Here is a 24314-nt window from a genome sequence, read left to right on the forward strand (position 1 = left end):
ATTGGCTGGTGCACACTATCAAAGGCTTTTTCAGTCCACAAATGTCATCAAAAGTGGATTTTTTATATACTACACATTGCTGTATAACATGTCTTAAAATAAAAATTTGGTCAGTACAACTTCTACCTTTTCGAAATCCTGCTTCTTCATCTCTCAGTTTTTCATCAATCTTTCTCTCTAGTATCTTTAGAATGAGAAAACTATATATTTTCATGACAACTGGCGTAAGTGTGATGCCTCCGTAATTATTGCAATGAGTCAGATCTCCTTTTTTTTTTACCATTTTCAGCAACACTCCTAGCTCCCATTAATCAGGTTTTGCCTCTTCATGCCACATTTTACAAAACAATCTTGTAAGTATTCTTGAAGTCACTTCAATTTCGGTCAAAATCATATCAGCAGTTATGCCATCGTATCCAGGGGTTTCCATATCTTGAGTTTTGTAATGATAGCTTAGACTTCATTCATGGCCACATCAAGGGCTTCCTCAGATTCAGGTATATCAATCAAATTATTCCCTTCATATCTCCTATTCATGACCTCACTAAAGTGTTCCATCCAGCGTTGTCTTTCTTCCTCTTCTGTTGTTATAGCATATGCATCTCTCTCTATGATGGGTATATACTTCTTCTTTTTTGCCCCAGTAGAGTGTTCATTAATAATTCTATGAGCGATTCTTACATCATAGCCACTCCCTGAATTCATAGCACTGTCAGCCTCGTCTGCTTTCCTGTTTAAATATTATCTCCAGTCATTCTTGGCTTTTCTTTTGATCTCACTATCAATACTGGAATACTCAGTATGCTCTACTTTGTAATTTTCATTATTTTTTTGGAAACTCAACAATCCATTTCTGTCTTTGTCTCCGTTTTATAGTATCCCAAGTATCACAGCCAAAAGAAATTGTGCCGCTAGTGGTAACACAGTGGTCCTCCCATCCCCCAGCTCAACCTCAAGTTTACATTTATGATAAGCTATCGGGCACATAAAAGAAATAATCATGAAAACCCAATCTGTACATTTTTTCTTCCTATCTCGTTTTTGATAGAGGTCTGACAAGATTTGGGTATAGCTTCCAATGGCGTGGTTTCCTAACCATAAACTAAAGTCCGATCGTTCTATTAGATCGCCAAAGGTCCAGGGTGCATAAAAAATACATAATACAACTGATAAATAGGTAACTTCGTGAATCTAGATGGAATAAATCATACAATTCAAAACAAGAATCCTTAATATAGAACATATCTCCACCAAGGCCACTCAACAGGGAACAAATCAACTTAATTACTGAATTTTGGATGAAAGCTATCTCATTAAAACATATCTAAAATTAGTAGCTTCATAACCTTATGCAGAAAGCTCCCTGCAGAACGTCAAACTCCCTACGTACACTGCCCCATCAACGCCATCATGCTCGAACTCATGCGATCCTTGAATACTACAAGGATTCATATCCAATATCTTCATTCATGCCACATAACCAGTAGTTTCTACGTCGTTCATCCCTCCCCCGTCGTAACACCTCGGAATTATACATTCTTTCCACATAACCAAACCATCCTATACTTGATTGCATCCTATCATTTCTCCCCTTTCCAAATCTTCAATCTTTTTTTTTTTCATATTCTAAAACCACTCTTCACTTCTCCACTTCGTTCCTCCACAAATTCTCATTGTTTCTTGTTCTTCTATTCGTTCATTCTACCATTATCAGTTGCACTACTTCTAAATAACTTTCACTATTCATTTTAACAGTTATTGCTCGATTTTCATATTCAATTTACCATTATAATCTTAGTTTTTTTCATATTCAAAGTAAACTGGCATAAACTTTCTAACTCTTTTCAATAGGCTCTGTTTCTTTTACTCATTTTAAACTAGTACTGTTTCATCTTATCCCTTAACTTACCACTTACATCTACAGTCCTCTGAATATTCACATAAAGATATAGAAACCTATTGTGGCATAACTGTAAGAAACCCGGCACTTTCCCACTTTTCCTTTATTTCAGCAATTGGTATTCTGTATCATACAATCTCAACACCATCCGCATTTCATCTCTAGGAATTTTATCGTAAATTTTTGTCAATCAAAATTTCCTACCCGATTTTTAACTTGACCCACACCCTTGTCCAAACCCACTTACCGTGCCTAATTTCTGTTAAAAACCTATACAACAATGATATTAGGTTATGCCTTTTATACATATCATTATTGTTAAAAATCTAGAATATTCGAGTATATTTCACCGGTGTCAATAAATCAACTCATCTTCATCCATAAACACCAAAACTGAATCACTTTTGTGGTCACCAAAAATAAATATCTCCGTAATCATAATTTCTTATGAGTACATTTTGTTTATTCTACTGACTTTTTCTTTGTCTTTGATTTACCAAAATATCCCCCAAAATCGTATTTAGATTAAATCTTTTTAAAACATTTACTAGGTCACTTCCTCCATATGTCAAAGGTTTGGTGGCCACCACTAAGATTAGTTTCTATTACTTATTAGTCCACACGTAAATGACCTAAAAGGGCCTCCAGATATATGTTTTCACCAAATTTCATCAAAAACCTTCAAACAGTTTCAATCTATCTTAACACACAAATAGGCCACAAACCTTCCGAAAGAGGCAGTGTCATGCACTGAATATAACAAATCTCAACCAACCAGCCAATAAACCTTACATTTGCCAAACTTCATTGCCGAGAGCAAAATCTTAAGTTATACCTTACTTAATTAAAAAGAAATTCAGTTAATCATACCGAAGCCTAATCAAATTCAAGTGAATATGAAGAAACAAATATTCGAACACTCCCTTTGACAGAAATTGAATAGCGTTCGATATACAAACCGAACTTCAAAAATACATTAGAATTACATGAAAGAGATTCAAGTCCGAACACTAAAAATGAAAGCCTATTTCGGTAAGTGTTATTGCCACTTTCTGGGAAAGGCTTAAATGGCATACAACACACAACGCGCGAGGAGAACTAACAGAGAACTGAACAATAAAACACGACTGCAATAACAATGCATTCATCGGTTGTTTTTCCAAGCATCAATCGCAGATAGAAAAAAAAATACTCTTGGCTGACAACTAAACACTGCAGAAGAAACCTTATTGACAAGGTACTGCCTCCATTCACTTCTGTTTCACCTAATTACTTCCTATTAATAGTATACGACAAGACCAACTTGCAAATTGTTCCCAAAAAAAAAAAAAAAAAAAAAAAAAAAAAGTCTTTACAAAAGAATTTACATTTACCTTTTAATATATAACAAACTCATACCTAACATAACGTCCCATGCCATCAATGTTAAAATCTAATAGCAAACAAATTCCATAAAACAAATTTAAATAAGTTGAAAACTGATAGTAAAAACAATCTCTTATAAACTAATAACTAAAATCTTTCAATCAAAACCATTCAAACCTTACCACAAACTAGATTTCCTACCAAATGACTGGATATTAAAATCTCATCACAAAATCTCAAAGTCAGCTCCTCGGAACTGATCATGCGTGCTAATTCCCAATCAAAGGCAGCTTAAAGCTAATTCATATAATTCCTGACTTTTATTCTTAATCTGAAGTTCTTACATAGAAAGCTTAGATGGAAACAACTTATTGAAAAATTGAAAGATACAAACATTAAAGAAAAAAAATTTCTAGACTGAAGACAAAGAAAAAAAAAAAAGCCAATCCACAACGACAGCTGATCACAAACCAATACAGGACCTAAGCTAGTGATAACTATTCCAAATGACCAATTTCCAACCAGTGCAAGTGAACGTAATCTTACCCACAAAAGGATGAGATTTCCTAACATTTTTGTTTTCCAACGAGATAAACAAGGGCAATTTGATTTCCCTACTCCTTACTTGAATCTCTCTCTCTCTCTCTCTCTCTCTCTCTCTCTCTCTCTCTCTCTCTCTCTCTCTCTCTCTCTCTACCGTTATTCCCGACTACTATCCGTTTCCAATCCCCCTAACTCTCGTTCTCTTTCTCTCATTAATTGCTTGTCGCATGCACCCCAACACATTTTTTTACTCTTTACTTAGTAACACGTTACCGCTTATATCTTCCAGTATAGTATCAATAGAGCTCCTCTCCTCTACTAGTCTTTTCACCACAGCGTAACCAAACCGTCTCACTGGTATCATGCCAGAACGTTAATTACACAGTTTAGTGTCGGGCTGTATATTAATGGATGATTTCCTATCTCTTCTCTAAAAATCAATTACTCTTCCGAATAAATCACACAACAGGGACGTCTAGAAATGCAATCTATTTATACACTGAGCAGAGAGGTACACCAGGCTATCCCTATCACTCTCACTTATTCCCTCTTCCATTTTCGTTCGCCGATATTGATCTGATATTCCTGTAGCCTAAACGCACCTGCCACCTCCCTTTATTTCAGGTATACACATCTTTCCAACCCAATTTCAGCTCTAATAATTTCATCGCTGACGGTTATATCTCATAATGGAGCCATGTGCTTTTTCTTTTTCTTTTTTTCCATCTGAAATATTATTAGGAGAGGGCTCTGGATAAAAAGAAGGGGAAAGAAACGCAGAGGCTTAAATAGAAAAAGGAAAAAGCAGGAAAGAAATGAGAAAATATACCAGATTTTGAACATGGGAGAGAGAGAGAGAGAGAGAGAGAGAGAGAGAGAGAGAGAGAGAGAGAGAGAGAGAGAGAGAGAGAGAGAGAGAGAGAGCCTTTAGTGTTACTGTACCAATATATTCAAAACTGAACATCATGAATAATATAAAGATTAAAAACAAGTAATAATTAACCTGAAGATCAAATAAATGGCCAACCGAATTCATTGGAAAAACTATATATATATATATATATATATATATATATATATATATATATATATATATATATATATATATATATATACATATATATATATATATATATATATATATATATATATATATATATATATATATAGCCCTCTATTTCCATTTAAAATTTGAGCTTTGTTTTACTAACGCTAATCAAGAATTAGCCTATGTGATGTAAAAACATTTTCCATTGAACGGAACGATTAGGCAAAAGGAAAAGTAAGGGAAGTAAGACGTTTGTCTTAGTGAAATAACCCATTGTAAGTCCTAGATCTTTATTATTAAAGAGCCCAGGAACAATCCATTAAACTTACCACTGAGAAAAGGTATCTATCTCTATAATGATTTATCGAAATCCTTTTATAAGAAGCGGACGCGCGCGCACACACAGATACACGCCACGTACATGAATATATATATATATATATATATATATATATATATATATATATATATATATATATATATATATATATACACACACACAAACACACACACATATATATACACATATATACAGTATATATATACATATATATATATATATATATATATATATATATATATATAAACATATATACACATATATACATATAAATACACACACACACACACACACATATATATATATATATATATATATATATATATATATATATATATATATAGATAATAGTCACTAATATTCAATGTACCAACATTATTGGAAAGATCAAATATTCGAATAATAATGAAAATCTCTTTATACAGTAATCACACCTAAACAAGAACTTCCTAGATTTAAAAGAAATCACAACGCAAATCAAATGAAAACTAATTTCTGACTCACTAAGATTCATTATCAAATCTAAATATAAGTTTTTTTTCGTACAAACTAATGCCATAGTATCATGTGAAATAATTCCTTCGCGCGAGAGAGAGAGAGAGAGAGAGAGAGAGAGAGAGAGAGAGAGAGAGAGAGGGGGGGGGGATGGGGCATATAGGTAATGCATACGTCAGTGTCAGGATCATACGATCTATTATGATTGTCTTCAAATTCCTTTGCTACGCCTTATGATTACAATAAAACTTTAAATAAAAAGAGCCATTACAAGAAATCAATTTATTGAATATCCATATGCACATTCTGACGAAATAAAAAATACTAATCGGACCGGCGACATTAATATCTGTGTATTTCTTATATTCTAAAAAGTAAGAGAAAGTAGAGAGCAGATGACACACAAATGCCTAAAGCATAGAATGTAAAGGCTGACTTTGTATTGATTCATCGCCAGGTTAACCATAAAGCAGCCTCAAAGGTGAATGAATCTCGTTACGGCTAACCTTTCTATTCAATCTATTTTAATTACAATCCAGTCTCTAGTTCAAGGGTACGCTGTTTCCCAATATATGTAAAATTTCACTTAATTCCAAAGTATCATGAGTAATAACTTGAATAAATCAATTGACTAAACATTATAACGTTTAAAGTATAGACATAAAAACACATGTAAAGATTTTTTCTCACAGTCTGTATATTTTTGGTTATAAATAAAATTATTTATTCTTAAAAAAAAAGAAAACTCTTAGTGACTGGTAATCAAGTAACAATAATCGCCACATGTAAAGTTTGAATGCATGATGGATTTAGCTTTCGAAGATCAAAGCTAAGACTAGTTTAACCCTTAGGTAGTAGATTCCATGCATGCAATGAATTTCCTTCAGTATAATGTAAAAAAGATTTTATTTTTTAAACAATTCATATTCCCTTTATCTTTAAATTTTCTACATCTAGTATATATATATATATATATATATATATATATATATATATATATATATATATATATATATATATATATATATATATATATATATACAGTATATATATGTATATATATAAATATATAAATATATATATATATAAATATATAAATATCTATATATATATATATATATATATATATATATATATATATATATATATATATATATATATATATCACTTGAAAATGTTAATCCTCTTGGCATGGCTAAGTCACAATATAGTGAATTTCTTCATAAAAATAAACTTGGCCTTTTCTATATAAAATGAAAAAAAATATTAGCAAGGAAACTAATGATTTTCTTCCCAGCAAAAAGGAAAAAGAATTCCCATGATGGAGGCAATTAACGGATTTTTGAGCCACGTACCTAGAAGTAATTTTACCTTAGTGCTGGTTTCCCGTAACCGAATAAAACCTTTCTGACCCTTATGGCTTCGATACCTGCCTCCTACTCAGTTCATTTACCTGTAAAGAGAGAAAGAGAGAAAGACAATCAATTAATCCAATACTCGATGTAATGGTACACTCAGCCATGGAAAATAAAGGCTAATTGGTTACAATATACTGTAATTGCCTTCATTTGGAAATACTGTATCTACACATTTTGCAGAGATCATAATTCAGGTCATTAAAACACGCTACCAAGTGCGAGTTTGGTTTTTTTAATGCATATGTCGTTAAAAGCTAATTGGTTAAGATTTTTTTCTTTCCTGTGAGCCTAAATCTGTAAATATTTACCAACTCTCAATCAGTTACATCGAAACACAGAATCGCAATAACCCAATTGCAGTATTACAAAAAACATTTTATTATTTACAAAATTCATTTGTGTTGTGGTTTTTTACAAGATATGATATGATAGAAATCGTACTCCTGATTTGCATTTTCTGGTATAAGGGAGCCACTAAACATGCATTGAAAGTATTAGGATTTTGCATGCAAATTTCCGGTGTCCCTAACACGAAAATATGTCTCTTGGATGAAAATGGTTTGGGAAAATAGTAACATGTTTATATAGTAATCCAACAATTATATGCAAGTAATTTGGTCGCGTGGAAAGAATGGACAATAATAGGTCAGGGAAAATTGTATTATTCAAAAGTGCTAATAGGTAGGAAAAGACGAAGGCCTGGATAGATGGAGAGGATGATGCAATGGAAAAGAAGCATACTAATGTACAGGAAGAGTGCGGGTAGGGCTCCGCGCAATGATGCATTATATATGGGTTCAACATGTAGCAACTTTATTTATTTTGCTGCACAGTAGTTTCACCCATGATTATAGGTTGGAGGATGATAGTGAAGATGACTCTTCCTATTCTCCTCTGAAGTCACCTACGGTTAGGGGAATAGTTAGTTTATAATATATATATATATATTTATATATGTATACGTGTGTATGCATGTGTAAGAATACTTAACTCTTTTCCGAAATAATACACGAAAATCCCTCCATTAAGGAACCAGTATGAACAGACAAACTAATTAAAAGTATAAAAGCTCTGGATATGAATAAACTAAATGACTGGCCGAATAGTACTACAGTGGATCCCTCTCTACGCAGTCTACACATAAAAGTCTGGCCTATTCTTTACATATTCTCCTCTTACCTCATACACCTGGCAACACTAGGATAACAGTAAAATTCTTAATTACTGTACGGTAATTGTTCAAAAGCTACTTTTCACTAGTTAGAGTAGACTCTTTAGCTATGGTAAGCAACTCTTCTAGTAGAAGGATACTCTAAACTCAAACCATTGTTCTCTATTCTTGGGTAGTGCCATAGCCTCAGTTCCATGCTCTTCCACTGCTTTGAGTTAAGGGGTCGCTTGCTTGAGAGTACACTCAAGCACACTATTCTGTCTGTTTCCTTATTTTATTTCCTCACTGGGCTGTTTTTCCTGTTGGAGCCCTTGGACTTATAGCATCATGCTTTTTTTCCAACTAGGGGGGTAGCTTAGCTAGTAATGATAATAATCTTAGCAACAGTGATATGTGGAAGCATTTGATTTATAGCCAAATAATTCAAATGCGTGGAAATAATTCGATCATAAAAAAGGCATATAATAAAGAAGTATACCCACTTAATGCTAAACTGAAGCGTATCAAAGAAGCTAGGAACGAACTATAAGAAAAAAGTATATATAGAAACGGCAAAAAAAAAATAATGTATGAGCAATAGTAAAAAAGGCTTTATGCCGAATATTAGCCAGGGTGTGGAGGACAGAAGGTGAAGAACAATTTTCTGGCTAACTGTAGTGCTCTAAACACATACACACACACACGCACACACACACACACACACAAAAACACTTGAAAACTTAAAATCGAGTCACAGAAGCCTAGTAAGCCTATGACATAGAAGGAAGGCTAAAATCAAAAGAGCTAATGAACGAATCGGATATACTACTGCACACCAAAATAAATAAAGCCAACCTTATTTAATAAAAGTGAATCAGTTGAAAGGTCCACCAACCTATGATTTGATAAAAGACGGGAGGAATAAAGGCATATAAGCTATGAATAACCAATTGTTATAGATAGTCCATAAAATGTATTATATTTTTTGCCGTCCTAACCTGTTGCCAAACAGGAACAAAGGAGGAACTGGAATCAACAATAAGGAATCGTGCTTTTTCGGATACGAATGAGAAATTGGTGAACAACAATACGGTATCATGCTTCTTCGGAAACGATTGAGGAACTGGTATCAACAATAAGGAATCAAGCTTCTTCAGGAAAGAATGAGGAACTGGTGAACAACAATAAAGTATCACGCCTTTTCGGGAACGAATGGGGAACTGGTGAACAACAATAATGTATCACGCTTCTTCGTGAACAAATGAGGAATTGGTGAACAACAATAATGAATCATGCTTCTTCGGGAAAGAATGAGCATTTGGTGAACAAGAAAAAAGTATCAACAGGCTTCTTCGAGCACGAACGAGGAACTGGTAACCAACATTGTATCCAAATCTAAATGCCATGACGTCTACAATATTACAAAAAACAATGTGAGAATCTCCCATCACTTTATGGAATTGCTCAACCGAAGACCTTGAATAAGACAACTTACAAAACGAGCCAAAATTTTGCAAAGTAAGATTAGATTGTATGGGCGTTCAATCACCAACCCCATATGGCTACTTTCTATTTACGTAATCATGTTTCCACAATCTTATAACAATTCCCCCATGAAAGGGGGCATAATCTTCATTTGAACAAACTTGAATCCTCTTTAACATTGGATATTTTCTTCAAAGTTTCGCTTAAAACGATTCAGGGGTTCTCAGGTATGTCTAAAATTAGAAAAGTTTACCACAAACAAGTAATAAGCAAGTATATATATATATATATATATATATATATATATATATATATATATATATATATATATATATATATATATATATATATATATATATATATATATATATATATATACAACCAGACCCCAAAACCTTTTAGCTAAAACCCGATAAAAATTACATATTAAAAGTATCATTACTAATATTTTTAGCCAAACTACAACCCTAACTGGAAAAGAAGAATACTGCATGAACAATGGTTCTGACAAGGAAGGAAATCCAATGCGTTAAGGGAAAATAGAACTAACAAATAAGCTAGATATGAGAAAAATAATAAAAAGAATGACAACATATATCAAGATCAGTAAGGAAGCATGAGCACACACGCAGGTTCATTCATCAAAATATCATAGTGGACAAGTGTCTTATAAACACGAGTAATCTATACACCGAAAAGACAAGACAAAACATTTTTACCAAAAAGAGAACAAATTTTTCAGTATAATTTTTCTACACGTGCCGCACACATACCCTGGAAAGGTAAAAGGTCAAAACATCTATTACGGATAGGAGATTACTTGTCACTTGAAATAGTGGAAGAAGCCTTTAACGTCGCCCCACGAGGCCTCAACTCCTCACACCGGAACACCCCCAACCCCTCAACTCCCCTTATCCTACCAACGCTTGAATACCTTAAGCCATAAATAACAGATTTGGGACCGGGCAAACCTAATGGATTCCCTAAAATTGCTTCCGTAACAAATTGGATTTTTTTTCTCTTTCCTAGAATCACATTTGTGTAACAACATTACTGCTACAGTCGACATATATAGATGTAGTTGGCAGCAGGCTACAAAGTTGCTCAATATATATGATTTAAACATTACCGTATAATTATAAACAAATTACTCTCCTCTACCAGGGAGTCTAATAACAAAAAGACGAAAAAGACCAAAAGTATATTTTGCATGACAAAATATACTGATCACTACTAAAAAAAATATTTAAACATAAAATATTTAAATACGTAAATTCTGGTATATACATACATGTACATACATAAATAAATTGAAGGTTATGAGATTAATGGAAGCAAAAAATATAGGGGTAATAATTGCTAGTATAGATGGAGGAAAAATAGTAGTTAATTCATGTACCTGTGTGAAGGATTGTGTGTGCCCAAAAAAACTTGAAAGTACGCCGTCGTTTGCAGCGGTGGCTTTTCCTGACAGTAAGCTTTTCTTTTTACATGATGCAGGTACGGCCGTGCGATTTTTGGCAGACATGGAGGCTTGTCATTTTCTTGTGGCAAGGTCACTCTAAGTCTGCCGACATCTGCCTGGTAGCTACCAACAGATCTACGATAACTATCCACGGTTATGTAACCCTCACATTATCGTTTGGAAGCAGCAAATATAATAGGAAGTTTTCATGGCTGACATCACATTGCCAATCGTCGGTGCGGGCTTCCTCTGACATTTCAAATTCCTGGTTGATGTCGCTCACCATTGGTTAGTCAACTCGGATTCGTACTCCTTGACACCTCTGCAACTCGTCCCCTTCGACCTCGCTCTCCACAGCAGCACACCCACGGATGCATACGCCCATCTTCTCACGTCGTACCCGGAAGATTTCCGTCCAGAACTTCATCAAATGTCCACGGTTCCCGCTAAACCCTGTATATATTACCATATTAAGACGACGGGGCCCGCAGTGTTCGCCAGCTTTAGATGTCTGGCATCACCAAAATGGAAGAAATGGGCCTTTGTCAAAAGGTCTGAAGCTAATCCTGAAGCAAGATGGCTCCCTGCGTCCGTGTGGGGATTACAGGCGCCTGAACATGCAGACATAACCAGATCACTGCCCCCTCCAAAAAACCGCCAACGGGACCTCATACTTGCACAAAACAAAGGATTTCTCCACGCACAACCTCCTGAAGGGGTATTATCAGATGCTCATGAATCCAAAAGACATCCCCAAGACCGCCATCACCACCCCATTCGTAACATACATCTTCAATTACCCTGGTTGGGCCTTCGTAATGCTGGGGCCCCTTTTCAACGTCTCATGAACGGCATCTTAAGGGCCTCCCCTTCTGTGTATGTTATGTGGATGACATACTTGTTTTCTCTTCCTCCAAAGAGGAACGCCGTCATAAACATATCTTGCTTGACCACCTACAACAGATCAGTCTTGTAGTCAGGTACGACAAGTGTACCTTTGGTGCCAACGAATTATTTTTCTTAGGGCACCGCCTCACTCCTGAAGAAGTCCATGCCCTCCCTGAATAGGTAGCAGCCGTTCAGAACTTCCCCACGCTCTTGACTGTCAAAGCACTACAAGAATTCTTGGGCATAATAAACTATTATTACTATTTTTGTTTCCTGCTAGCCATTGCCACCACTCTTGCCCCCTCTATGCCTCCATCAGGGGTAAGCCAAAAGACCTGAAATGTGGTGAAACTCAAGAAGTGGCCTTCTGCAACAAAAGAATGCCCTATCAACAGCTGTTGCTCTCACTTTCCCCGTGTCACATGCACCTCTCTTTCTCTCCATCAATTCCAGCAATGTCACTATTGGGGCAGTACTCAAGCAGGTAGTCAATGGCTCGCCCCGCCCATTGGCCTTCAGTAGAAAACTGTCCAAGGTGGAATTCGGTTACTATACCTTTGACTGCATATGGCTGGCGGTGCACTTAGCTGGTTGTCACTTTCGCCACTTCTTGGAAGGTACGCCCTTCGTTATTCACACACACCACATACCTCTGTTGCCCGCCTTCACTCAACAGTCCGACGCCTGGTCTGCCTATCAATGCCGACACCTCTCTGTCGTGGCTGAATACAATTGTACCCTTCAACATGTTCCTGGAAAAATTAATGCCATTGCCGATGACCTGTCAAGAAACACATTGGCCGCCATTCACCTGGGATTGGATTACAACGCCCTGGCTTAAGCCCAACTAGTGCTCTGAATAATTTAGGAGAGATGGGGTCTCCCTGTCTAATTCCTTTCTCAAATGGAATTTTCTCACTATCTTTATGATGTTTTAGGATTGCTGTACTTCCTGTAGAAAAATCTATCTTCAAGTGTTCTAACATAAAGATTAATCTATTCCTTGTTTTTGAAGGTCTTTAATTACTGCTGAGGTTTTGACAAAATCAAATGCTTTCTCATGGACAATAATACCATACATAGTGGTTTTTCATACTCTGATGATTTTTCCATTAGCTGGTAAATTACACGGATATGGTCAGTTATTGACTACCCACTTCTAAACCCTGCCTACTCTCTTCAGCTGACTTTCTATTCGACCTAATATGATCTTTGTAAATATTTCGTATATTACGGGGAGTAAACAAATGTAATGGGCAGTAATTTTTCAGGTCTTTTGCATCTCCCTTTTTGTGGCTTAAGTATAATGCTAAAATTTTCCAAGCTATAGATATATAGTATTCTTGCAGATATTTTGTGTAAAGTTCAACAAGTTTTACTGCTATGAACTATCCTCCCTCTATTATTAAATAAATTTTTCGGCCATCTTTTCCTGTTATTTTGCCTCTTCATGCCTTTTAATGCTCTCTTTATTTCTCCTACTGTTAAGTTTGGTACCAGCTAAGTTGATTTATTATTTCTATTGGCAAAGCTATTTTTATATCACTACACACACACAAATATGTAAATTAGATCAAGTCTGTTCATAAGCATAACAACTTCAAAGTAAATGTTAGTGAAGTCCTATCAAATGAATATCCAGTGAACAGTGGAGTACTCCAAGGGACTGTGTTGTCACCTAATGCTGTTTATCCTCCTCATGGATTTTGTAATGTGTAGAACAGTTGGAGATGGTGAAGAAGGATTAGAATGGATTGGTAACAGGAATGTAGCTGACCTAGAGTATGCTGATGACGCTGTCCTATTAACAGAACACCACAGGATTTGCAATGTTTGGTTACCGCAATGCACGAAATATCTCAAGAGGTTGTGCTCAGGATAAATAGAAGAAGGACAGAGATGATGAAAACGGAATATGTAATGAAGACGAAATATCATTGGAGGGAAAAAGGATTAAGAGGAAAAATCATTTAAATATTTATGAACTATGACCTTTAATACAGGGTCTTTACAATTGGAGTTTAATTAAAGACTGAAGAAAACCAAATCAGACAATGGCTAGGTTAAGTAAAATTTGGAAATCAAATCGCCTGAAATAAAAAATCAGGATATATATCAGTTTAGTGAGATCGGTGTTACTGTATGGACTTGAGTCGTTGTATGACAGTGAAGCAATATCCAACAGATTTCGAAGATTTGAGAACAAACCTACAGAAGAATATTGGGAGTTGAATGGCAGGATAGGATTAGAAATGAAACTATAAGAGAGATTATTCGAGTGCCATATGTGGATGAGATATGGTGAGGGGTAGATGGAGATGGTTTGGGCATGTGCTTCGCACTCCCCAAGAGAGATTAGTTCATCAGCCATTTAACTCAGGCTCCACAAGGTACTAAAATAGCTGGAAGACCCAGGCCCACAGGGCTGAGGACTGTAAAGCGTGAAGTCGGATATGGTGAATGGAGAAGTATTGAATTAAAAGCTCAAAATAGAGACGACTGACGAAATCTAACTAAGGACCTTACCTATCTTAATGATCATTATAAAGAGTCTTCACCAGCAGCATGCCCAACAAACAAGGATATTAGAAGTAGCAAAACAGGTCGTAAAAGTCGACAGGCAAGAAGACCAATAAAGGCAGCTAAGAGCGTCTCATTCCCAATGACTACAGCAGCTGTAACTGTATCAGCAACTCGCGATCCTATCTGAGCAATAAACATCTACTTTGCCTCGCTGTTATTACCACTCTAGTCTTAATCCCGAGGAGATTACAGAGTACCTTTAAGAATGGTTTGCGAGGTAACAAAAGGCTTAACATAAACTATTTGATCCTCTTTGTATAGGATATGAAGTTCCGTTCGCATGCTGGGATTAAATTGATGTATTCCAGACGCCCTTTCAATATTCTAACTTCACTTTCTTTCGATGTCAATTTCTTTATAAAAAGCCTTGTTTAAAACCACACCGTTCATCCCATACCAAATCCTTTACTTATCCACATCATTTTTTTCTTTTTAAAAAAAAATCCGCCTAGTTTTCATCAAAATATTCCGTAGCAAACAATTGAAAGTCATTCTCCTGAAATTCTTACATTCTTCATAATCACGTTCAACTTAATACAAAATAACTTTTACGCTTTTCATTCATTTTTATTGGAACTTACCCACAATCCGGACATACCTTGCGCGTCCTGATCACTCACTCGATTACAAATTTCCGTACCATACAGCAGCATCTCATGTATAATCTTATCAACTTATAGTGACTTTTTTTTCTACTTCCTAATGGCCATATTTATGTCCTTAACAATAAATTCCAGAAATTGTTCAAAATTGGACTAACCACATCGAGTCTACATCTCTTTTATCTTATCTTCCACATTCCACTAAATCTACAGACTATTCAATTAACCGATCAAAGGATGCATTCCCTTCAGGGAGTAAGCCTCCACTTGTATTTCTTATTCTGCTATCGATTTGTTCATTAAATTTTGTATATGTACTTATTTTTTCCCCAACTCCTCCGTAAAGTTCTTGCATCCATTGTATATCATATATGTATATGTATGCATGCATACATACATACATACACCCACACACACATACAGACACACACATTATATATATATATATACACACACATATATATATATATATATATATATATATATATATATATATATATATATCCAAATAATTAAGTCGAGTTTTAAATGCCGTACCAACAGCAAAATAACACCAGTGGCAGTAAATAAGCATTGATATTCATAGTGGTCGATCACCACCATCACTGACAACAATAAAAACATTCATTTTACTCCCAAATCAACAACTATGTAAAAAATAATAATATACTAATTAAAAATATCAATAAATATTTATAAATATCTAGTACTAATAATTGCATGGCAACAACAACCAACGTGTTCTTTAGAGAAGATCCTACCATTTGACACGCACATTACATTATGCAACGGTGATGAAGGTATAACCATTGTTGAATATGGATGATGAAAAACATGTCGATGATATAGATGACCAAATATAATTTTTTTTTGCAATAGCAATAAAAGGATAATAAATTGCTGAGATAGTTAGACTATTATCAACCTATAAATACTACAATTTCACTCTCAGAGCTTGATTATATCACGTTCTGGCAAATAAAACAGAACATGTTTAAAATCAAATACCTATTACCATAGTACCTGAAATTTTAAGAAAAAAGGTTATGAAATTTTGACCTTTAAAAGGATTTGAGTGGAAAATTGCCCAAAATAAATGCCTTCAAGACAAATCCTTGAATTCTGTAGATGATAGAACTTTATATACAATAGTTTCTGATTTACTGTAGATAAGATGTAAAGATTTTTCTTTAAATTAACCGGTGGCTATGAAAAAAAAAATACAACAAGGAGGGAAAATAGTTGGCAAATCTTCAAGACGTCTTTCGCTGACAAACTTTAAGAAAAAAAATAATCTGTCCTCAAAGTCATCCGGAATTGCTTGGAAAGCATTCAAATTACTATTAGTCCAGTCCAAGATTCAATTTCACAATCGTGCATCACAATATTGTTCTTACAGGTACAAAAGTTGAGAGTATTATTCATTATCTAATTGAATGGCATTCCTTCTGGTAGAGAGAGAGAGAGAGAGAGAGAGAGAGAGAGAGAGAGAGAGAGAGAGAGAGAGAGAGAGAGAGAGAGAGAGAGAGAGAGAGTTCAACCTTACAGGAAATTCTTTATATGAAAAACCGCCATATATACTTCATAAATGAGGCTAAAATACATATTTTCTTAGATGTCTACCTTCAGATATCGGTGCAGAAAGGAAATAAGGAAATAACGAACAAACTATAATTAAAAAGTAATAATAATATCTTAAAATCAGTAACAACGTTAAAATACAGCAGTCATACATAGCTATGAAAGACGATATTTATCAACATGTTTAATAGGAAATTATCTGCTATAAGTTTGAACTTGGAAGTTCCACCGATTCAACCACCAGATTTGGATGATTATTCCACAATCTGGGCACATCTGGGATAAAACTTCTTGAATACTTTGTAGTATTGAGCTTTATGATGAAAGAGGCAAGAGTGATAGAATCAACTCCATATATGCCTTACGTACATGATGATACAGTCTAGGAAGATCTGAATGCAAAGAATGGTCAGAATGATTAAAAAACATATGCGACATGTACAAATAACTATGGTGCCAGAAATTAATATACAAACCAGGAATAAGAAACCTAATAGATCGCAAATTTTTGTCCAGCGAATAAAGATGAGAGTCAATAGAACACCAGATAGCAGAATAATACTTAAAACATGCTAAAATGAAAGAATATAAAATTTCCTCAGTATAGATTGAATACCGAAAAATCTTACAAAACATTTTTCTGTGCAATTGAATTTTACAACTTACTTCCATCAAATACTTGAAAAATTTTCCGAAGAAAACATACATATATGAGCTCATCTGCAACGTGTTATACGATTCGATCTATCAAAAACAAAATAGCATATGCGTTAAACTTTCATATCGCTATAGAATTTGAATTAGAGTAAGCGTGTTCGTAGGCCGCTCCCTCTTCATTCAATACTGAACACCTTTTATATATAAACAAAGGACCGAAACACGGGAAAACAATTACCACGCAGCAGTCACTGTACTATTATTCTCCATTTCCCTCTCAAAATATACAGTAACTAACTAGAGGTGAGAAAAATAGCCTATTTAAAGTCAACATACAATTGAATTATTCATCAAACAGACATATATATCTGATCAGTTTTATTTGTATATGGTGTGTTGCAGTAGCGTAGTATCCATTGTACAGTTCCGCAAATAAATAAAATACTACGCCCCCCCCCCCAAATAAATGATTCGCGTATCAGGGATGCGAATCGCAAAGGGGGCATGAAATCATCTTTTATTTATGTTAAGCATAGCATAATTACCGTGTAACTTCCACTCTGAAGCGCCGCAAATGTGTGATAAGGAATGAAATGCTGCATCGTCGAGGGATCCTTCGAGTTTCCACGTTTATCTTACTTTTCAGAAGGAATCCACAAATTGTGCTTAATGGGGGGAAGGGGGTGAAAATAAATGTCATGTAATCCTCCAGTAATTTAGCTAGTTGACATAAGAAGCGCAATTGCATTTTTTGGTTCAACTATCATACAGTAATAAGAAACATAACCTTGATCATATTTTATATCAAACGTTATATTACATATTTGTTTTGCAATACAAAACACATTATGAACTGTTATAATAAATTAATTATAAATGAATACGTCCGGCATTCTGGTTTCTAAATTAATTTGTTTACTTCATGGTCACCCTACGTATTAAACAGTAGTCACTAGCAGAAAAATAATTTCAATAGTGTACACAAAATTGTGTATGAGAGAGAGAGAGAGGGAGAGAGAGAGAGAGAGAGAGAGAGAGAGAGAGAGAGAGAGAGAGAGAGAGAGAGAGAGAGAGAGAGAGAGAGAGATATTCTAGAAAATTCAGCAACGAGCATATCCAAGCAACAGCCTTTTAACATGAAGTGAAAATATACTCGCAACTCTGAAAGCATTATTTTAACTACAATGCTTCGTTAAGTTACTACCGCTAGATAGTTATTGGGTCTTTTGACTGGTCACATAGTATTACATTGGACCCCCTTCTGGTTAAGGTTCATTTCCCCTTTGCCTACACATAAACCGAGTAATTTAACATATTCTTTATACATTCTCCGGTTTCCTCATACTCATGGTAACACTACGATAACCAAACAATTCTTCACTCAATGGTTTAACTATTGTACTGCAATTGTTCAGTAGCTACTTGTTAAAGGTAGAAGATATTCTTTAGCTATGGTAATCAGCTCTTCTAGGAGAAAGACTCCAAATTCAAACCTTATTCTTTTGCTTAGGGTACACTCTGGCACACTATTCTATCTTTCCTTTATTTCCTTTCCTCACAGGGCTATTTTCCTTGTTATAGCCCTAGGGCTTATAGCATTCTAATTTTCCAACTAGGGTTGTAGCTTAGATAATAGTAATAATAATAATAATAATAATAATAATAATAACAAAAGGTGAGGTTTCCATGTAAACACATTAAACTTTATTAAAGTGCACCACAAGTTGATATTTTTTGCGCCTGTTATCCCTTAAAAAAAAAAGAAAAAAAAATCATTAATGTGAAAAAATTCGTTCAATCATTCTTGAGATATCTGATGATATGAATAAAAGTTTATAAACTGATTCCAAGTTTAGAATAGATTTATAAACATATACAAGATATTATAAGTTTTGCTTGTTCTCAATATTTGTAGATGATTAGTAGGAACCTCGGGAGATGAACACACTAGAAGACCTATGTGGTCAAAAACTTATATTTTGTCATATATTGAAATCTGATTGTTCTGCTCTTCATCCAACGTCAAGCACATAGCATATAAAGACAGGAATACATAAACCTTGGTCTACTTTTCCTAAAACCTCGTTACATGTTTCCAGAAAATTCTGTGAACATGAAAAGCTTAAGCCATGTATTATGAAAAAAATCAGCCCATTATAATTGGAGAAGGAAAATACATATCTACCCAAAAAACATATCTACCTGTGTGTGATACTGCCACATACATCCATGTAATAAATGTAATGGAGGGTGACAATTTAAACCAGTAGGTTCTTTAAAATCCCGTATAATGGAGACAAACGGACATAAATGTGACAAGCAGCGGGGAGCAGGCCCATACTTGTCGATACAGTGACCACTGAACAATGACTGACTATTATATGCACATGGCGGAAAGAAAAGCAGTGTTGACACATCTAATTACATTGTTGCCACGATGCATAATGAAAAAGTGGTCTTACAGTATATGTAATGGGAAAAGATAAATGGAAATAAATATCATTCTTCTACGAAATAATAATAAATCAAATGTAATGTTCATAACTGTACGTAATGTAAATAATATACGGCATAATATTAGATATCTATACACTACCTAAAATTATAAAAAAAAAAAAAAAAAATGAGTGTCCTGTAACTAGACATTAATTACGTTTTCCCATAAAATAGGTTCGTCATGCCCAATTCAACGTTTCTGTTGTAGCTGGATCGATACAAACATCATCCATCCACCATAGTAATAATATCAATGAAATAATAAGAATAATATTAACAAGAGGCTTTAGTTTAACGATGCCTTTAAATGACAATAACTGTCTGAGGAAGACCACTAAAAACTGCAGTTCAGAGCATAGATTCTATCCTGTCACTAAACTCTCACAGGAGACCTACACCCAACGTTATGTCAGTTATGAACAGTTTGAAAATGCCCACAGGATGTGTCATTACAATAGGAATGCATCTTCACCATAGTAATAATATCAATGAAATAATAAGGATAATATTAACAAGAGGCTTTAGTTTAACGATGCCTTTAGATGACAATAACTGTCTGAGGAAGACCACTAAAAACTGAAGTTCAGAGCATAGGTTCCAAATTATCACTAAACTCTCACGAAAGACCCAAACTCAACGTTATGTCAGTTATGAACAGTTTGAAAATGCCCACAGGATGTGTCATGACAATAGGAATGCATCTTCACCATAGTAATAATATCAATGAAATAATAAGGATAATATTAACAAGAGGCTTTAGTTTAACGATGCCTTTAGATGACAATAACTGTCTGAGGAAGACCACTAAAAACTGAAGTTCAGAGCATAGGTTCCAAATTATCACTAAACTCTCACGAAAGACCCAAACTCAACGTTATGTCAGTTATGAACAGTTTGAAAATGCCCACAGGATGTGTCATTACAATAGGAACGCATCTTCAATGCTTGTAAAGGAAGTTTAATTATGACTTTCTTCCAGGAATGATAATTTGATTTTATATGATGACACTCGTTTATTATATCAAACTTATGTATTTACATCTATAGAATCAAATACGTATGTTATGTGAGAGCTAGTACCTTTGGGTTCCCTTGTATACTCATACAAACAAAATAATATAAAAAATACAGACATTTACTTAATCTTTGAAATAATAAACAAGACGCTTTCACTCTTATTGTAAACGATTTATTTTCATTTTTCAATAACTTTTAAACGTAATCTAAAGTATCCTCACTGTCGTGCATATTCTTCAAAATATATAAACTAACTTATACACGAACCAAATGTGTTTAAAAATTATCATGTAAACCTCATGCCCACTTAATTTGGGAACGAATTATTTCAAATATCAGAATACATTATTTTTACTTCGCAAAATAATAGGATTTTAACAAAACCACAACTTCCTTAACAAAATGCTTACATGAATTTATAGAAGCAAAACCAATTTAAACCATTCGCATGAATAAACTTCCGGCGATGCAATTTTACTTCAATTATCGGATTTTAATTTTCTATAAATATACTAGAACTGGTATTTCTAACTAGAGAATCTGGACTGAAAAATTTAAATCCCAATAATCTTTAAGGACTATGAATTTACGAATTTATCAAGCAATTTCATAATAAACAAATAAATGGGGATTATATTGAATAATTGTTGTGTACGTGTATATATATATATATATATATATATATATATATATATATATATATATATATATATATATATATATATATATATATATATATATATATATATATATATACACACACACACACACATATATATATATATATATATATATATATATATATATATATATATATACATACACACACACACACACACACACACACATATATATATATATATATATATATATATATATATATATATATATATATATATGATGAGAGGCGTAAAATTATAAATAAAAATAACCAACCAAAGTAAAAGAAAAAAGTTCTTTACGCTGACTGAATCATGAGAGAACACAATAACAAACTGACAAGATTAAACAACCATAGCTAGAAAAGTGGGATACTGCAAGCCCAAGTGTTCAACCAGGAAAAGCAGCATAGTGCTGAAAGGAAATAAAGAAAAAAATAATGAATACAATAATACACCATGAAAAATATTAATAAAAATAATTATGAAAAATCTTAAACTAAGAACTAACTGAACGATTGTGATAATATTATTATTATTACTATTTTTATTATTATTACCAGTCAAGCTACAACCCCCGTTGGAAAAGCAAGATGCTATAGACCCAAGGGAAAAATAACCCAGTGAGGAAAGGAAATAAGGAAATAAATAAATGATGAGAATAAATTAACAATAAATCATTCTAAAAACAGTGACAACGTCGAAACATATATGTCCTATATAAACTATTAACAACGTCAAAAACAGATATGTCATATATAAACTATAAAAAGACTCATGTTAGCTTGGTCAACATAAAAACATTTGCTAATATTCAGATCAGCCATATGGAATCTAATAGACATCAAGTTTTCGTTCAACAAATTAAGATGATTCAGTAGCAGAAGACCAGACAGAACAATACTCAAAATATAGTAGAATGAAAGAATTAAAACATTTCATCTGAATAGATTGATCACCCAAAAATCTTGAAAGCTTTCTCAATGTGGAAATTTTTGTGCAATTGAAGAAGAAACAGACCAGAATAGTTTCTCAAAAGTAAATTTGCAATTAATAGAATTTTGAATTAGTTGTGCACTGTTGAAAAAGATATCATCAATGCAAAAATCTGGATGTTAAGGAGGCACTGTTCCTGATCTAATTTCATTTGGGTTCAAACTTCATTCTCATGAATTTGCACCACTCACTAAATTTAGATAGACCTCTATTGGAGAATTCTATGTGGAAATACTAATATATTTCTCTTTCCATTCTTCGAGTGGTTCAATCTTACTGTTATTATATTCCAATAGCAATACAATTCACTCCACATTAGTTCATGATAAAAACGTGCATTCGAAAATATATGTTTCAAATATTCTAAACAACAAACAATGATTTTATCTTTTAGTTATTTCTAAACACGGAAAGGTTAACTTTGAAATGTCCCTCTCTGGTCATGAATTTTGAAATATTTAAAGCATGAAATAATGAATGGATGCATGAATGAATGACTGTTGGAAAGAACAATCGTAATAATGATAATAAAAACAATATTTTATAACAACAATAACAATAAATGTCAGAACATATCAAGTGGTCTTTCTGTCAAAATCATTAGATATCGACCCGTGTTTATCTACAAGAAGAAACTAGAAAAAGGCAAAAAGGTGGCGAGAGGGGAAGAATTGGTAATGACTTTATTAAAGACGAAGGAGCCAAAGGGAAGTTAAAACTCTATGGATAAACAAGGTATTATAGAGATGCCAAGGGAAAAATAAGGCTAACGGGAGCTCACGAGGCCTTAACAACAAAAGAAAAATTGAATCAAGTGTTTCCAGAGGGCCAGAAAACCATAGTCGTACACACAAACTGTACAGATACAAACGCACACACACAAACACACACACATATATACACACATACATATACATAAATATATATATATATATATATATATATATATATATATATATATATATATATATATATATATCATCAGCTGTTACTAGACGACTGAAAGAGGCCTCAGACATGTCTTCCACTCGCTTCTATTTATGGTCTTCCTATGCCAGTTTATACTCTCAAATTTTCTTAGTTCGTTAATCCATTGTCTTCTCTTCCTTCCTCTGCTTCTTTTGAAATCTATAGGGACTCATTCTCTTATTCTTAATGTCCTTCTATTATCTGTCATTCTCATTACATGTCCTGCCAATGTCCATCTACATGTTAGAATATCTTCTACGTTAGTTCACTCTCGTATCATTGTTGCTCTTTTTTCTGTCTTCCGTTTAGTGTTATTCCCATCATTGTTCTTTCCATAGCTCATCAGGTTGTAAATAGCTTTTATATGTGTTTGTATTTATGTATGTATGTATATATATATATATATATATATATATATATATATATATATATATATATAAAATACATATAATATATATACATATATATAAATATTATATATATATATATATATATATATATATATATATATATATATATATATATATATATATATATATATATATATATATATATATATACAGAGAGAGAGAGAGAGAGAGAGAGAGAGAGAGAGAGAGAGAGAGAGAGAGAGAGAGAGAGTGAGAGTATTACCTAACGTAGACTTGAGAGAAAGGA

This window comes from Palaemon carinicauda, chromosome 41 (assembly GCF_036898095.1).
Source record: "Palaemon carinicauda isolate YSFRI2023 chromosome 41, ASM3689809v2, whole genome shotgun sequence".
In the NCBI taxonomy this organism is placed as follows: Eukaryota; Metazoa; Arthropoda; class Malacostraca; order Decapoda; family Palaemonidae; genus Palaemon; species Palaemon carinicauda.